The sequence below is a fragment of the Schistocerca serialis genome, chromosome 4 (assembly GCF_023864345.2).
Source record: "Schistocerca serialis cubense isolate TAMUIC-IGC-003099 chromosome 4, iqSchSeri2.2, whole genome shotgun sequence".
Classification (NCBI taxonomy): Eukaryota; Metazoa; Arthropoda; class Insecta; order Orthoptera; family Acrididae; genus Schistocerca; species Schistocerca serialis.
In genome coordinates, this window is record NC_064641.1 from 365,815,003 (window position 1) to 365,827,440 (window position 12,438).

At 42.7% G+C, this 12,438-nt stretch overlaps 7 non-coding genes across 7 annotated transcripts; all 7 read left to right on the forward strand.

Annotated features, from left to right (window-relative positions):
- Positions 1-420: 420 nt before the first annotated feature.
- LOC126476573 (small nucleolar RNA U3) lies at positions 421-627 on the forward strand. Its single transcript, XR_007587067.1, has one exon. It is a non-coding gene; the product is annotated as a small nucleolar RNA U3 (small nucleolar RNA).
- Positions 628-1,580: 953 nt separating this feature from the next.
- On the forward strand, positions 1,581-1,699 carry LOC126476660 (U5 spliceosomal RNA). The gene has a single exon (XR_007587140.1). It is a non-coding gene; the product is annotated as a U5 spliceosomal RNA (small nuclear RNA).
- Positions 1,700-4,105: 2,406 nt separating this feature from the next.
- Positions 4,106-4,312, forward strand: LOC126476549 (small nucleolar RNA U3). The gene has a single exon (XR_007587045.1). It is a non-coding gene; the product is annotated as a small nucleolar RNA U3 (small nucleolar RNA).
- A 953-nt stretch (positions 4,313-5,265) lies between these two features.
- LOC126476661 (U5 spliceosomal RNA) lies at positions 5,266-5,384 on the forward strand. Its single transcript, XR_007587141.1, has one exon. It is a non-coding gene; the product is annotated as a U5 spliceosomal RNA (small nuclear RNA).
- Positions 5,385-7,790: 2,406 nt separating this feature from the next.
- On the forward strand, positions 7,791-7,997 carry LOC126476574 (small nucleolar RNA U3). The gene has a single exon (XR_007587068.1). It is a non-coding gene; the product is annotated as a small nucleolar RNA U3 (small nucleolar RNA).
- Positions 7,998-8,950: 953 nt separating this feature from the next.
- Positions 8,951-9,069, forward strand: LOC126476662 (U5 spliceosomal RNA). Its single transcript, XR_007587142.1, has one exon. It is a non-coding gene; the product is annotated as a U5 spliceosomal RNA (small nuclear RNA).
- A 2,406-nt stretch (positions 9,070-11,475) lies between these two features.
- On the forward strand, positions 11,476-11,682 carry LOC126476575 (small nucleolar RNA U3). Its single transcript, XR_007587069.1, has one exon. It is a non-coding gene; the product is annotated as a small nucleolar RNA U3 (small nucleolar RNA).
- Positions 11,683-12,438: the final 756 nt, after the last annotated feature.

Genomic DNA, 12,438 nt, shown 5'->3' on the forward strand with positions numbered 1-12,438 from the left:
GTGAGGTGAATGAGCTAGTGCTGTGCGAAAAATTTCGAAGAGAGAGGCGGTTTTAAAGAAAGCACAAGAGTCCTATGAATGCCCTCTTGTGTGTTTCTCTTTCAGTGGCTATTTGGCATGTCTGCTTGCGCCGTAGAATGCTACTGTATGTGCCCCAGGCCGCCATCTAGCGGCCGGAGGTGCAAGCGGTGTTTACATACAGTCTCGCCTGAGGCAATGGTCTCTCATTTCGGAACGCAAGAAGCACTGGTAGCGCACAAAATAGCTGAGCGAGATCATGGCGGCCAAGTAAGAGTAGAAGTAGGTTCTTTGCAGCATGTCCGAGCTTGTAAATCGCGAAATGTGAAGAGTGTGTCGTATTCTCGTAGGGCGTGTTGACGGTCTCGTGGCATAAGTAGCGAGCGGTGATAGCTTGCAAGCAAGATCATACTTCACAGGATCATTTCTGTAGTATGTCTTCAACTCTCTCTAGTTCAAAGCTGGAGTAGACGTAACCACGATGATGAGTGGTAGCACTCTCCCTGAGCGTGAGGCTTGCGATCGAGATTCATCGCATCTTGGTTGTAATCGATGATCGTTCACCACATTCTGAGGGATGTGGGAAGGGAATAGCGCTTTCCGAGTGGTGGTTTTATTTTATAGATCAGAAGCGTAAGTCATACCTTTGGTATCGGGACCCGCGTCGTTGCAGAAATGTCGCTGCAGGTTGTGGAAGGACTTTGATTGCGACATGTCATGAAAGCCTTGTGGAAGTTTCTCGAGTGTCACGGGGACGAGCCATTTGATTTGGCCTGCTCCAAGTGCTAGGCTTGGATGACAACGACGTACTTTTGAGTTACAAGACTGAGTGAGCAACACAAGAAGAGTGCAATTGATGACCATAAAAAGCTGACACACAACACAGTGTTGATAATCACCACTAATGCATGATGTACGAAACATTTAGGAGGAGCACGTTTGGCTAGCAAACATGAATTGAGCGATTTGCAAGGCACTGTTATCTGCAAGAAGGAATGCATGAAATTGGCAAATGAATAAGACTGGTTCAAATACTATCGACAGAAATTTTATTTCTGTTGTCAACTAGTATTAATTAGATGTGTGGGAGTAGGGGGATATTTCCCTTGCACCATACATCTACATACACGTATCGTCTGATGTGGCCTAGTTTTGCGTACAAAGAACTGTCTAGTTGTCAGTTTTTTCAGTGAACGAATGTGGTAGGGAGGAGAGAGATTAGTGTTAGATGCAGAGCAGTGCGGGCAATTGTGTGTCGGACGTTGTATGTCGGACGGTGAGTCGCCGACAGGAATTAGGCGTGCTGCCATCTGTCGGCAGGTGAGGTAATGAAGCAGCTTGAATGGTGACAGAAATGATGAAAATAGTTAACTAAAGAGTAATAGCGACGACATTTGGCAGACACGTGTTTCAGCGTTGACAGTTAGTTTGGGGTGTGTGCTTGCATGACACTGGAAGTCTGTTGACGGTAGAGAAGTAGACAAGACGGAAAGAATTTTCCGCGTTCTCGCGGAGAAGTAATAGAGAAGCAGCCATAAGTATTGAAGTGAGGGCGTTGATCGGCACTCTGGTTTCCCTTCAAAACGAATAAATCTTTCGCCTTTTACTAAAGATTTCCGTGGAGGGGAACATTAAATGAGTCTATAAGGTATTTTTCGTAGTGCTCGGCTATTGCTGAGCCATAATCACAAGTGAAAACGTAATGTAAGTAGCAAGAGGTAGATTGTGTTGTGTGAATGAAGGGCGCGGAGTAGCGGATGACGTTGGATCAGGCAGATATTTGTTTTTTTAAAATTTGAAATTGTAATAGGCCGTGTCGTAGTATAATGAAACAAGTACATTTGCCCTGAAATGGCGTACAGTGTGTTAGACGATTGTGTAAAGACAGAGAGGGAGCTACAGGACTACCTGGAAACACTTGGTGAACCCTTTCCGTACCTCAGTTCTAGATGATTTGAGAGTGTTTACTTGCACTGCAGTTGCACAACAGCATATAAACTGATATTTTCAAGTGAATGATGAATGATAGGCTTTGTAAGAAATACTGGTATGTGATTAGTAGATTATGTTTTGAAACCCAAAATTATTTTTACCACAGAAGTTTGTGATTTGTAGGTATGATGTGAGTGAGCTTTGGGCCGAAGATGGTGGTTAGTTGGGCAGGATGAGTATTTAAATGGTTTTCAATAGAGCGGATATTAGTGACACTGGCTTGTTGCCATAATGTGTTTGTTCATAACAGTGTACTCAGTTGTGTAGAAGATTTAGGTGAGAAAGAGACAGTTGTTGAATATGACATAAATAGCTAGAAATGAAGTAAGTAGTAATTTCCTGCTAGGTGTAGTTTGGGTATGGTGTGTCTCAGTGAGAGATAAATCTTGAAATTGAAGGGTTGTTCCTAGCTACAGTCTTGGAAACTATGTATCTGCTGTTGACTCCAATGTTTTCAAGATTACTTGTGTACAAAATTGGGCAGACTTTGCAGTTTCTTCTTCAGTAAATCAGTGGAAGGTGGTGCAGATAATGGTAAAAATGTTCAGTGCCTCCTGTGAGTTGTTGATGCTGCTTGTCTTTTAAGTAAAATTGATAGGGGCTCTTGATTGACCCAGCCATACACAGAGCTGGTGCATACTTGGCTTGAGAAGACTTTGGTCAGTAAATGATGAAATACCAACACAGTGCTCACAACAAAGCTCCTTTCCCTGCATTCTAGTTTCCCTCGGGTATAGAGTGACATGATATTGGCAGAGGATGTGCAGATAATCACTTTGATCAGGCTGTTTGTTTTTTTAATGCTCTTTTACCAGAATCCATGCATAGTGATAACTGTGTTCTCTGGTGGAACACGATGAGAACATTGTGTGAAGTGCACAGAAGTAGCTATTTGAGTATGTATGAAAATGTGAGGTAACCACTGTTACTCCTAAATTTCTGTGGAATTAAGTTTTCTGTATGTGTGTGTGTGTGAGGTTCAAGTTGGTAGTTTATATGTTGCAAGCGAAAAAAGCTTTTTAGTAAACTGAGGCACTAGCATTAGTCTCCTGTTCACTGTGACAAGGAAGCTAGTATAAAAAGCAGTTTGTGGTTTTGCTTGCAAAGAAGTGCTCATGGGATGAAAGCACTGCTTGGGATTATTCTGAGATGATGGGGGGATTGCTAAACATGTAGCATTTTAGTAAGGAGCTTGTCGGAGTAGTTGTATAGTTGTAAAATTATTTGTTATTTTATGAGAAATTTCTGTATTCATAGCACATGGGCCATCATAGTTGAAGCATACAGATTGGCATGGTATGCGTAGGTCTGTAAAATGTCCTGACAGTGATGTTGATAGAGACTTGTTGTATACTTTGATTCTTCATCTGTTTAACAGTAGACATAAGAAATGTATTAGTGGAGCAAGTAGCTGTGAAATTACTGGTGTATGATTGATAGTATGGACGTGGCGCTGAATGGAAGTGTTTGTTCAGCTGTGGGTGTTTTCATAATTGCCATGTGAGGAAAAGCAATACTCGTGATAGGCGAAAAGAGATACAGAGAGAAACACATTTGTTGCGAGTATTGTATATCAGCAGCTCCAAGGGCGGGTATCAAGTAAGACGCAAAGTGAAACGAAAGAGGAAGTATGCATGAAAGAGGCCAAATATCGACAAGAGTTCGCACTGTTAGAGTGAGGTGAATGAGCTAGTGCTGTGCGAAAAATTTCGAAGAGAGAGGCGGTTTTAAAGAAAGCACAAGAGTCCTATGAATGCCCTCTTGTGTGTTTCTCTTTCAGTGGCTATTTGGCATGTCTGCTTGCGCCGTAGAATGCTACTGTATGTGCCCCAGGCCGCCATCTAGCGGCCGGAGGTGCAAGCGGTGTTTACATACAGTCTCGCCTGAGGCAATGGTCTCTCATTTCGGAACGCAAGAAGCACTGGTAGCGCACAAAATAGCTGAGCGAGATCATGGCGGCCAAGTAAGAGTAGAAGTAGGTTCTTTGCAGCATGTCCGAGCTTGTAAATCGCGAAATGTGAAGAGTGTGTCGTATTCTCGTAGGGCGTGTTGACGGTCTCGTGGCATAAGTAGCGAGCGGTGATAGCTTGCAAGCAAGATCATACTTCACAGGATCATTTCTGTAGTATGTCTTGAACTCTCTCTAGTTCAAAGCTGGAGTAGACGTAACCACGATGATGAGTGGTAGCACTCTCCCTGAGCGTGAGGCTTGCGATCGAGATTCATCGCATCTTGGTTGTAATCGATGATCGTTCACCACATTCTGAGGGATGTGGGAAGGGAATAGCGCTTTCCGAGTGGTGGTTTTATTTTATAGATCAGAAGCGTAAGTCATACCTTTGGTATCGGGACCCGCGTCGTTGCAGAAATGTCGCTGCAGGTTGTGGAAGGACTTTGATTGCGACATGTCATGAAAGCCTTGTGGAAGTTTCTCGAGTGTCACGGGGACGAGCCATTTGATTTGGCCTGCTCCAAGTGCTAGGCTTGGATGACAACGACGTACTTTTGAGTTACAAGACTGAGTGAGCAACACAAGAAGAGTGCAATTGATGACCATAAAAAGCTGACACACAACACAGTGTTGATAATCACCACTAATGCATGATGTACGAAACATTTAGGAGGAGCACGTTTGGCTAGCAAACATGAATTGAGCGATTTGCAAGGCACTGTTATCTGCAAGAAGGAATGCATGAAATTGGCAAATGAATAAGACTGGTTCAAATACTATCGACAGAAATTTTATTTCTGTTGTCAACTAGTATTAATTAGATGTGTGGGAGTAGGGGGATATTTCCCTTGCACCATACATCTACATACACGTTGCGTCTGATGTGGCCTAGTTTTGCGTACAAAGAACTGTCTAGTTGTCAGTTTTTTCAGTGAACGAATGTGGTAGGGAGGAGAGAGATTAGTGTTAGATGCAGAGCAGTGCGGGCAGTTGTGTGTCGGACGTTGTATGTCGGACGGTGAGTCGCCGACAGGAATTAGGCGTGCTGCCATCTGTCGGCAGGTGAGGTAATGAAGCAGCTTGAATGGTGACAGAAATGATGAAAATAGTTAACTAAAGAGTAATAGCGACGACATTTGGCCGACACGTGTTTCAGCGTTGACAGTTAGTTTGGGGTGTGTGCTTGCATGACACTGGAAGTCTGTTGACGGTAGAGAAGTAGACAAGACGGAAAGAATTTTCCGCGTTCTCGCGGAGAAGTAATAGAGAAGCAGCCATAAGTATTGAAGTGAGGGCGTTGATCGGCACTCTGGTTTCCCTTCAAAACGAATAAATCTTTCGCCTTTTACTAAAGATTTCCGTGGAGGGGAACATTAAATGAGTCTATAAGGTATTTTTCGTAGTGCTCGGCTATTGCTGAGCCATAATCACAAGTGAAAACGTAATGTAAGTAGCAAGAGGTAGATTGTGTTGTGTGAATGAAGGGCGCGGAGTAGCGGATGACGTTGGATCAGGCAGATATTTGTTTTTTTAAAATTTGAAATTGTAATAGGCCGTGTCGTAGTATAATGAAACAAGTACATTTGCCCTGAAATGGCGTACAGTGTGTTAGACGATTGTGTAAAGACAGAGAGGGAGCTACAGGACTACCTGGAAACACTTGGTGAACCCTTTCCGTACCTCAGTTCTAGATGATTTGAGAGTGTTTACTTGCACTGCGGTTGCACAACAGCATATAAACTGATATTTTCAAGTGAATGATGAATGATAGGCTTTGTAAGAAATACTGGTATGTGATTAGTAGATTATGTTTTGAAACCCAAAATTATTTTTACCACAGAAGTTTGTGATTTGTAGGTATGATGTGAGTGAGCTTTGGGCCGAAGATGGTGGTTAGTTGGGCAGGATGAGTATTTAAATGGTTTTCAATAGAGTGGATATTAGTGACACTGGCTTGTTGCCATAATGTGTTTGTTCATAACAGTGTACTCAGTTGTGTAGAAGATTTAGGTGAGAAAGAGACAGTTGTTGAATATGACATAAATAGCTAGAAATGAAGTAAGTAGTAATTTCCTGCTAGGTGTAGTTTGGGTATGGTGTGTCTCAGTGAGAGATAAATCTTGAAATTGAAGGGTTGTTCCTAGCTACAGTCTTGGAAACTATGTATCTGCTGTTGACTCCAATGTTTTCAAGATTACTTGTGTACAAAATTGGGCAGACTTTGCAGTTTCTTCTTCAGTAAATCAGTGGAAGGTGGTGCAGATAATGGTAAAAATGTTCAGTGCCTCCTGTGAGTTGTTGATGCTGCTTGTCTTTTAAGTAAAATTGATAGGGGCTCTTGATTGACCCAGCCATACACAGAGCTGGTGCATACTTGGCTTGAGAAGACTTTGGTCAGTAAATGATGAAATACCAACACAGTGCTCACAACAAAGCTCCTTTCCCTGCATTCTAGTTTCCCTCGGGTATAGAGTGACATGATATTGGCAGAGGATGTGCAGATAATCACTTTGATCAGGCTGTTTGTTTTTTTAATGCTCTTTTACCAGAATCCATGCATAGTGATAACTGTGTTCTCTGGTGGAACACGATGAGAACATTGTGTGAAGTGCACAGAAGTAGCTATTTGAGTATGTATGAAAATGTGAGGTAACCACTGTTACTCCTAAATTTCTGTGGAATTAAGTTTTCTGTATGTGTGTGTGTGTGAGGTTCAAGTTGGTAGTTTATATGTTGCAAGCGAAAAAAGCTTTTTAGTAAACTGAGGCACTAGCATTAGTCTCCTGTTCACTGTGACAAGGAAGCTAGTATAAAAAGCAGTTTGTGGTTTTGCTTGCAAAGAAGTGCTCATGGGATGAAAGCACTGCTTGGGATTATTCTGAGATGATGGGGGGATTGCTAAACATGTAGCATTTTAGTAAGGAGCTTGTCGGAGTAGTTGTATAGTTGTAAAATTATTTGTTATTTTATGAGAAATTTCTGTATTCATAGCACATGGGCCATCATAGTTGAAGCATACAGATTGGCATGGTATGCGTAGGTCTGTAAAATGTCCTGACAGTGATGTTGATAGAGACTTGTTGTATACTTTGATTCTTCATCTGTTTAACAGTAGACATAAGAAATGTATTAGTGGAGCAAGTAGCTGTGAAATTACTGGTGTATGATTGATAGTATGGACGTGGCGCTGAATGGAAGTGTTTGTTCAGCTGTGGGTGTTTTCATAATTGCCATGTGAGGAAAAGCAATACTCGTGATAGGCGAAAAGAGATACAGAGAGAAACACATTTGTTGCGAGTATTGTATATCAGCAGCTCCAAGGGCGGGTATCAAGTAAGACGCAAAGTGAAACGAAAGAGGAAGTATGCATGAAAGAGGCCAAATATCGACAAGAGTTCGCACTGTTAGAGTGAGGTGAATGAGCTAGTGCTGTGCGAAAAATTTCGAAGAGAGAGGCGGTTTTAAAGAAAGCACAAGAGTCCTATGAATGCCCTCTTGTGTGTTTCTCTTTCAGTGGCTATTTGGCATGTCTGCTTGCGCCGTAGAATGCTACTGTATGTGCCCCAGGCCGCCATCTAGCGGCCGGAGGTGCAAGCGGTGTTTACATACAGTCTCGCCTGAGGCAATGGTCTCTCATTTCGGAACGCAAGAAGCACTGGTAGCGCACAAAATAGCTGAGCGAGATCATGGCGGCCAAGTAAGAGTAGAAGTAGGTTCTTTGCAGAATGTCCGAGCTTGTAAATCGCGAAATGTGAAGAGTGTGTCGTATTCTCGTAGGGCGTGTTGACGGTCTCGTGGCATAAGTAGCGAGCGGTGATAGCTTGCAAGCAAGATCATACTTCACAGGATCATTTCTGTAGTATGTCTTCAACTCTCTCTAGTTCAAAGCTGGAGTAGACGTAACCACGATGATGAGTGGTAGCACTCTCCCTGAGCGTGAGGCTTGCGATCGAGATTCATCGCATCTTGGTTGTAATCGATGATCGTTCACCACATTCTGAGGGATGTGGGAAGGGAATAGCGCTTTCCGAGTGGTGGTTTTATTTTATAGATCAGAAGCGTAAGTCATACCTTTGGTATCGGGACCCGCGTCGTTGCAGAAATGTCGCTGCAGGTTGTGGAAGGACTTTGATTGCGACATGTCATGAAAGCCTTGTGGAAGTTTCTCGAGTGTCACGGGGACGAGCCATTTGATTTGGCCTGCTCCAAGTGCTAGGCTTGGATGACAACGACGTACTTTTGAGTTACAAGACTGAGTGAGCAACACAAGAAGAGTGCAATTGATGACCATAAAAAGCTGACACACAACACAGTGTTGATAATCACCACTAATGCATGATGTACGAAACATTTAGGAGGAGCACGTTTGGCTAGCAAACATGAATTGAGCGATTTGCAAGGCACTGTTATCTGCAAGAAGGAATGCATGAAATTGGCAAATGAATAAGACTGGTTCAAATACTATCGACAGAAATTTTATTTCTGTTGTCAACTAGTATTAATTAGATGTGTGGGAGTAGGGGGATATTTCCCTTGCACCATACATCTACATACACGTATCGTCTGATGTGGCCTAGTTTTGCGTACAAAGGACTGTCTAGTTGTCAGTTTTTTCAGTGAACGAATGTGGTAGGGAGGAGAGAGATTAGTGTTAGATGCAGAGCAGTGCGGGCAGTTGTGTGTCGGACGTTGTATGCCGGTCGGTGAGTCGCCGACAGGAATTAGGCGTGCTGCCATCTGTCGGCAGGTGAGGTAATGAAGCAGCTTGAATGGTGACAGAAATGATGAAAATAGTTAACTAAAGAGTAATAGCGACGACATTTGGCAGACACGTGTTTCAGCGTTGACAGTTAGTTTGGGGTGTGTGCTTGCATGACACTGGAAGTCTGTTGACGGTAGAGAAGTAGACAAGACGGAAAGAATTTTCCGCGTTCTCGCGGAGAAGTAATAGAGAAGCAGCCATAAGTATTGAAGTGAGGGCGTTGATCGGCACTCTGGTTTCCCTTCAAAACGAATAAATCTTTCGCCTTTTACTAAAGATTTCCGTGGAGGGGAACATTAAATGAGTCTATAAGGTATTTTTCGTAGTGCTCGGCTATTGCTGAGCCATAATCACAAGTGAAAACGTAATGTAAGTAGCAAGAGGTAGATTGTGTTGTGTGAATGAAGGGCGCGGAGTAGCGGATGACGTTGGATCAGGCAGATATTTGTTTTTTTAAAATTTGAAATTGTAATAGGCCGTGTCGTAGTATAATGAAACAAGTACATTTGCCCTGAAATGGCGTACAGTGTGTTAGACGATTGTGTAAAGACAGAGAGGGAGCTACAGGACTACCTGGAAACACTTGGTGAACCCTTTCCGTACCTCAGTTCTAGATGATTTGAGAGTGTTTACTTGCACTGCAGTTGCACAACAGCATATAAACTGATATTTTCAAGTGAATGATGAATGATAGGCTTTGTAAGAAATACTGGTATGTGATTAGTAGATTATGTTTTGAAACCCAAAATTATTTTTACCACAGAAGTTTGTGATTTGTAGGTATGATGTGAGTGAGCTTTGGGCCGAAGATGGTGGTTAGTTGGGCAGGATGAGTATTTAAATGGTTTTCAATAGAGTGGATATTAGTGACACTGGCTTGTTGCCATAATGTGTTTGTTCATAACAGTGTACTCAGTTGTGTAGAAGATTTAGGTGAGAAAGAGACAGTTGTTGAATATGACATAAATAGCTAGAAATGAAGTAAGTAGTAATTTCCTGCTAGGTGTAGTTTGGGTATGGTGTGTCTCAGTGAGAGATAAATCTTGAAATTGAAGGGTTGTTCCTAGCTACAGTCTTGGAAACTATGTATCTGCTGTTGACTCCAATGTTTTCAAGATTACTTGTGTACAAAATTGGGCAGACTTTGCAGTTTCTTCTTCAGTAAATCAGTGGAAGGTGGTGCAGATAATGGTAAAAATGTTCAGTGCCTCCTGTGAGTTGTTGATGCTGCTTGTCTTTTAAGTAAAATTGATAGGGGCTCTTGATTGACCCAGCCATACACAGAGCTGGTGCATACTTGGCTTGAGAAGACTTTGGTCAGTAAATGATGAAATACCAACACAGTGCTCACAACAAAGCTCCTTTCCCTGCATTCTAGTTTCCCTCGGGTATAGAGTGACATGATATTGGCAGAGGATGTGCAGATAATCACTTTGATCAGGCTGTTTGTTTTTTTAATGCTCTTTTACCAGAATCCATGCATAGTGATAACTGTGTTCTCTGGTGGAACACGATGAGAACATTGTGTGAAGTGCACAGAAGTAGCTATTTGAGTATGTATGAAAATGTGAGGTAACCACTGTTACTCCTAAATTTCTGTGGAATTAAGTTTTCTGTATGTGTGTGTGTGTGAGGTTCAAGTTGGTAGTTTATATGTTGCAAGCGAAAAAAGCTTTTTAGTAAACTGAGGCACTAGCATTAGTTTCCTGTTCACTGTGACAAGGAAGCTAGTATAAAAAGCAGTTTGTGGTTTTGCTTGCAAAGAAGTGCTCATGGGATGAAAGCACTGCTTGGGATTATTCTGAGATGATGGGGGGATTGCTAAACATGTAGCATTTTAGTAAGGAGCTTGTCGGAGTAGTTGTATAGTTGTAAAATTATTTGTTATTTTATGAGAAATTTCTGTATTCATAGCACATGGGCCATCATAGTTGAAGCATACAGATTGGCATGGTATGCGTAGGTCTGTAAAATGTCCTGACAGTGATGTTGATAGAGACTTGTTGTATACTTTGATTCTTCATCTGTTTAACAGTAGACATAAGAAATGTATTAGTGGAGCAAGTAGCTGTGAAATTACTGGTGTATGATTGATAGTATGGACGTGGCGCTGAATGGAAGTGTTTGTTCAGCTGTGGGTGTTTTCATAATTGCCATGTGAGGAAAAGCAATACTCGTGATAGGCGAAAAGAGATACAGAGAGAAACACATTTGTTGCGAGTATTGTATATCAGCAGCTCCAAGGGCGGGTATCAAGTAAGACGCAAAGTGAAACGAAAGAGGAAGTATGCATGAAAGAGGCCAAATATCGACAAGAGTTCGCACTGTTAGAGTGAGGTGAATGAGCTAGTGCTGTGCGAAAAATTTCGAAGAGAGAGGCGGTTTTAAAGAAAGCACAAGAGTCCTATGAATGCCCTCTTGTGTGTTTCTCTTTCAGTGGCTATTTGGCATGTCTGCTTGCGCCGTAGAATGCTACTGTATGTGCCCCAGGCCGCCATCTAGCGGCCGGAGGTGCAAGCGGTGTTTACATACAGTCTCGCCTGAGGCAATGGTCTCTCATTTCGGAACGCAAGAAGCACTGGTAGCGCACAAAATAGCTGAGCGAGATCATGGCGGCCAAGTAAGAGTAGAAGTAGGTTCTTTGCAGCATGTCCGAGCTTGTAAATCGCGAAATGTGAAGAGTGTGTCGTATTCTCGTAGGGCGTGTTGACGGTCTCGTGGCATAAGTAGCGAGCGGTGATAGCTTGCAAGCAAGATCATACTTCACAGGATCATTTCTGTAGTATGTCTTCAACTCTCTCTAGTTCAAAGCTGGAGTAGACGTAACCACGATGATGAGTGGTAGCACTCTCCCTGAGCGTGAGGCTTGCGATCGAGATTCATCGCATCTTGGTTGTAATCGATGATCGTTCACCACATTCTGAGGGATGTGGGAAGGGAATAGCGCTTTCCGAGTGGTGGTTTTATTTTATAGATCAGAAGCGTAAGTCATACCTTTGGTATCGGGACCCGCGTCGTTGCAGAAATGTCGCTGCAGGTTGTGGAAGGACTTTGATTGCGACATGTCATGAAAGCCTTGTGGAAGTTTCTCGAGTGTCACGGGGACGAGCCATTTGATTTGGCCTGCTCCAAGTGCTAGGCTTGGATGACAACGACGTACTTTTGAGTTACAAGACTGAGTGAGCAACACAAGAAGAGTGCAATTGATGACCATAAAAAGCTGACACACAACACAGTGTTGATAATCACCACTAATGCATGATGTACGAAACATTTAGGAGGAGCACGTTTGGCTAGCAAACATGAATTGAGCGATTTGCAAGGCACTGTTATCTGCAAGAAGGAATGCATGAAATTGGCAAATGAATAAGACTGGTTCAAATACTATCGACAGAAATTTTATTTCTGTTGTCAACTAGTATTAATTAGATGTGTGGGAGTAGGGGGATATTTCCCTTGCACCATACATCTACATACACGTATCGTCTGATGTGGCCTAGTTTTGCGTACAAAGAACTGTCTAGTTGTCAGTTTTAGCAGTGAACGAATGTGGTAGGGAGGAGAGAGATTAGTGTTAGATGCAGAGCAGTGCGGGCAATTGTGTGTCGGACGTTGTATGTCGGACGGTGAGTCGCCGACAGGAATTAGGCGTGCTGCCATCTGTCGGCAGGTGAGGTAATGAAGCAGCTTGAATGGTGACAGAAATGATGAAAAT